The following is a 5,491-nucleotide window of genomic DNA, read 5'->3' on the forward strand; positions in this document are numbered from 1 at the left end:
GGATTGTCCATAACGAACACCATGTTCAAGCATAAGGGTGTCCATCAGTGCACTTGGCACCAGGACACCCTAGGCAGGAGGTTGATGATCGACTTTGTTGTCGTATCATCAGACCTTCGGCCGCATGTTTTGGACACTCAGGTGAAGAGAGGGGCTGAGCTGTCCACTGATCATCACCTGGTGGTGAGTTGGATCCGCTGGAGGAGGAGAAAGTCGGACAGACTTGGCAGGCCCAAGCGCATAGTGAGGGTCTGCTGGGAATGCCTGGCAGAGCCCTCGGCCAGGGATGTATTCAACTCCCACCTCCGGGAGAGCTTCGACCAGATCCCGGGGGATGTTGGAGACATAGAGTCCGAGTGGACCATGTTCTCCGCATCTATTGTCGATGCTGCTGCCCGTAGCTGTGGCCGTAAGGTCTGCAGTGCCTGTCACGGCGGCAATCCCAGAACCCAGTGGTGGACACCGGCAGTAAGGGATGCTGTTAAGCTGAAGAAGGAGTCCTATCGGCTGTGGTTGGCTTGTGGGACTCCTGAGGCGGCTGACGGGTACCGTGAGGCCAAGCGTGCTGCGGCCCGGGCTGTGGCAGAGGCAAAATCTCGGACCTGGGAGGAGTTCGGTGAGGCCATGGAGAAGGACTACCGGTTGGCCTCGAAGCGATTCAGGCAAACCGTCCGGCGCCTCAGGAGGGGGAAGCAGTGCTTCGCCAACACTGTTTATAGTGGGGGCGGGAGACTGCTGACCTCGACTGAGGACATTATCGGGCAGTGGAAGGAGTACTTCGAGGATCTCCTCAATCCTGCCATCATGCATTCTGTGGTGGAAACAGAGGCTGGGGACTTGGGGTTGGACTCTTTCATCACCCAGGCTGAAGTCACCGAGGTGGTTAAAAAGCTCTGCGGTGGCAAGGCTTCGGGGGTGGATGAGATCCGCCCTGAGTACCTCAAGTCTCTGGATGTTGTAGGGCTGTCATGGTCGACACGCCTCTTCAACATTGCGTGGCGGTCGGGGACAGTGCCTCTGGAGTGGCAGACTGGGGTGGTGGTCCCCCCTTCATAAGAAGGGGGACCGGAGGGTGTGTTGCAACTACAGGGGGATCACACTCCTCAGCCTCCCTGGTAAGGCCTACGCCAGGGTATTGGAGAGGACAGTCTGACCGATAGTCAATCCGCGGCTTCAGGAGGAGCAGTGTGGTTTTCGTCCCGGCCGTGGAACACTGGACAAGCTCTATACCCTCTACAGGGTGCTCGAGGGTTCATGGGAGTTTGCCCAACCGGTTCACATGTGTTTTGTGGACCTGGAGAAGGCATTCGACTGTGTCCCTCGTGATGCCTTGTGGGGGGTGCTCCAGGAGTATGGAATCGGGGGCCCTTTACTAGGGGCCATCCGGTCCCTGTACGAGCGGAGCAGGAGTTTGGTCCGCATTGCCGGCACTAAGTCGGACCTGTTCCCAGTGCATGTTGGACTCCGGCAGGGCTGCCCTTTGTCACCGGTCTTGTTCATAACTTTTATGGACAGGATTTCTAGACGCAGCCAAGGGCCGGAGGGGGTCGGGTTTGGGGACCAGTAGATTTCGTCTCTTCTTTTTGCAGATGACGTGGTCCTGCTGGCCCCCTCTAGCCAAGACCTACAGCATGCGCTGTGGCGGTTTGCAGCCGAGTGTGAAGCGGCTGGGATGAGGATCAGCTCCTCCAAGTCCGAGGCCATGGTACTCAACCGGAAAAGGGTGGCTTGTCCTCTTCAGGTTGGAGGGGAGTTCCTGCCTCAAGTTTAAGTATCTCGGGGTCTTGTTCACGAGTGAGGGAAGAATGGAGTGGGAGATTGACAGACGGATCGGTGCGGCTGCCACAGTAATGGGGGCGCTGTGCCGGTCCGTTGTGGTGAAGAGAGAGCTGAGCCGAAAAGCAAAGCTCTCAATTTACTGGTCGGTCTACGTTCCTACCCTCACCTATGGCCATGAACTTTGGGTCATGACCGAAAGAACGAGATCCCGGATACAAGCGGCTGAAATGAGTTTCCTCCGTAGGGTGGCCGGGCACTCCCTTAGAGATAGGGTGAGGAGCTTGGCCATCCGGGAGGGGCTCGGAGTAGAGCCGCTGCTCCTCCACATCGAGAGGAGCCAGTTGAGGTGGCTCGGGCATCTATACCGGATGCCTCCTGGACGCCTTCCTCGGGAAGAGGAGGCCCAGGGGACGGCCCAGGACACGCTGGAGGGACTATGTCTCTCGGCTGGCCTGGGAACGCCTTGGGCTCCCCCTGGAGGAGCTGGAGGAGGTGTCTGGAGAGAGGGACGTCTGGGCGTCTCTGTTGAGTCTGCTGCCCCCGCGACCCGGTCCCGGATAAGCGGAAGACGACGAGTACGAAATAACAATATTTTCTCATAACCCTGTCCTGTCTGACCATTTTCAATAACCTTTGAGTTTAATTTAGTACTCCACACCAGAAAGAAAATGTCATTGTAGTAGATCATTAACAGATAATGCTTTAACAACCTTCAAAGAATCTGTTCCACTTTTAATGTCCTCATTATCACAGAAAAACACAGTGGAGGGCAATAATTTTGTTTCTTCCCCTTCGTAAATTGATTCTCTTGTTCATAGTTTTACTTCATCATTGTGTGGTGCATTAGACAATACAGCCCCTTAAAAAAGAACGTAATTATTCATAGGAGGCTGGCTCCCTGGTTTAATTCAGAGCTGCGTACTCTAAAGCACGTTAGAAAATTGGAGAGAAAATGGTGCTCTACGCCACCTAGAGGATTTCAACTTAATCTGGAAAAATAGCCTACTGTTGTATAAAAAGACACTTTGCCAACCCAGAACAGCTTATTTCTCATCATTAATAGAAGAGAACAAGAATAATCATAGGTTTCTCTTTAGTACAGTTGCTAAACTTACACAGCGTCATAGCTCTGTTGAGCCATCCATTCCCTTAGCTCTCAGCAGTCATGACTTTATGGGATTCTTCTTAAATAAAATTGATTCTATTAAAAATAAAATCTTTGACATTCTCCTGAAGATAATTACTTCATCCTCAGCAAGTGAGACAACATTGGAAGTAACTATAGAACTTGATCTGTGTTTTGACTGTTTTGATATTGTGCACCTTCCTGAGTTATCAAAAATACTAGCTTCATCTAAACCTTCAACTTGTATGTTAGACCCAATCCCAACCAAGTTATTTAAGGAAGTGTTCCCTCTGATTACCAGCCCCATTTTAGATATGATTAATCTATCCTTAGTAAATGGATATGTGTCACGGTTCTGTCACGGTTTACTTGGAATTGAACCCCAGAATGCAGACGAGCAGGCAGCGTGATGGTAAGTGAAAAACAAAAAGGTTTAATAACAAAAACTCACACTCAGCAGGAGGCAGGAACAAAACAAACGGACAGGCATGGCATGATCAAAAAAAAAACAAGACTTGGTTAGAAAACTAGACATGAGAGCTAGACATGAGCATGAGAGTGAAAGATGTTTCCGTGAAGACTAACAGAACAGGTGTGAATATATGGCGTGAAAACCAGGTGGAGTAAGGAGACAGATTAACTTGAAGCAGGTGAACTGAATAAACTTAATTAACAGAACAAAACGTGACTGGAGCAAAACAGAGACTCTTGAACACAAACTAGAAAAACATGAAGCAAAAGCATAACCAGATCCGAAAACCAAACTTGACAAAACATGAACAGGACGACAAAACAAAAGCATGACCAGGAAAATAAACAGAAACATGATTCAAAACTTGAACAGTGAAAAACATAAGGAAAAACTCCGAAACCAAAAACCAAACAACCCTACATCATGACAGATATGTACCACAAGCTTTTACGGTAGTTGTAATTAAACCTTTACTTAATAAACCTTTGCTTGATCAAGATGATTTAATAATTTACAGACCTATATTAAATCGTCGGTTCTTATCTAAAAGATTTGAGAAAATAGTTGCTAATCAACTGTGTGAGCATTTACACACTAATGACCTTTTTGAAGAGTTTCAGTCAGGTTTCAGAGCTCATCATAGCTCTGAAACAGCTCTGCTGAAAGTCACTAATGATATTCTCCTAGCCTCAGATAATGGAGTTGTGTCTGTACTTGTCCTGTTAGATCTCAGTGCTGCATTTGATACAGTCGATCACAATATTCTACTAGAAAGGCTGGAATATGCTGTAGGGATCAGGGGAACAACGCTAGGCTGGTTTAAATCTTATCTCTCTGACAGATTCCAGTTTGTTCATGTAAATGATAAATCATCTTTAAACTCCAAGGTTAATTGTGGAGTACCACAGGGTCAGTGCTTGGGCCAATTTTCTTCACTATATATTTGCTTCAAATAGGTAAAATTATCAGGCAGCATAGGATAAATTTTCACTGTTACGCCGATGATACTCAGTTTTACTTATCCATATATCCTGATGAGCTCAACCAGTTAGACAGACTACAAGCATGTCTTGAAGACATAAAAACTTGGATGACTTTAAATTTTCTGCTTCTAAATTCAGACAAGACAGAACTTGTCCTCTTTGGACTGGAGTCTTTGAAAAAGAAACTGCCTAGTCAATTACTTAACCTGGATGGCATTAAATTGACCTTCGGTAATAAAGTATAAAACCTTGGTGTTATTTTTGACCATGACATGTTATTTAAATCCCATATTAAACAGGTTTCGAGGATTTCCTTCTTTCACCTCCGGAACATTGCCAAAATTAGAAATATTCTATCCAGGAGAGACGCTGAAAAACTAGTCCATGCATTTGCTACTTTAAGGCTGGACTATTGTAATTCTTTATTATCAGGATGTCCACAAAATACAGTTAAAAGCCTTCAGAAGATTCTGATGAAAATTAAAAAGAGCCATCATATTTCTCCTATTTTAGCTTCCCTTCATTGGCTCCCTGTTAAATCCAGAATATAATTTTAAATTCTCCTCCTCATATATAAAGCCCTTAATTATCTACAGGGGTTGGACAATGAAACTGAAACACCTGTCATTTTAGTATGGGAGGTTTCATGGCTATATAGGACCAGCCTGGTAGCAAGTCTTCATTGATTGCACATTGCACCAGTAAGAGCAGAGGGTGAAGGTTCAATTAGCAGGGTAAGAGCACAGTTTTGCTCAAAATATTGAAATGCACACAACATTATGGGTGATATACCAGAGTTCAAAAGAAGACAAATTGTTGGTGCATGTCCTGCTGGCGCATTTGTGACCAAGACAGCAAGTTTTTGTGATGTATCAAGAGCCACGGTATCCAGGATAATGTCAGCATACCACCAAGAAGGACGAACTACATCCAATAGGATTAACTGTGGACGCAAGAGGAAGCTGTCTGAAGGGGATGTTCGGGTGCTAACCCGGATTGTATCCACAAAACATAAAACCACGGCTGCCCAAATCATGGCAGAATTAAATGTGCACCTCAACTCTCCTGTTTCCACCAGAACTGTCCGTCGGGAGCTCCACAGGCTCAATATACACGGCCGGGCTGCTATAG

This window comes from Girardinichthys multiradiatus, chromosome 10, assembly GCF_021462225.1.
Source record: "Girardinichthys multiradiatus isolate DD_20200921_A chromosome 10, DD_fGirMul_XY1, whole genome shotgun sequence".
In the NCBI taxonomy this organism is placed as follows: Eukaryota; Metazoa; Chordata; class Actinopteri; order Cyprinodontiformes; family Goodeidae; genus Girardinichthys; species Girardinichthys multiradiatus.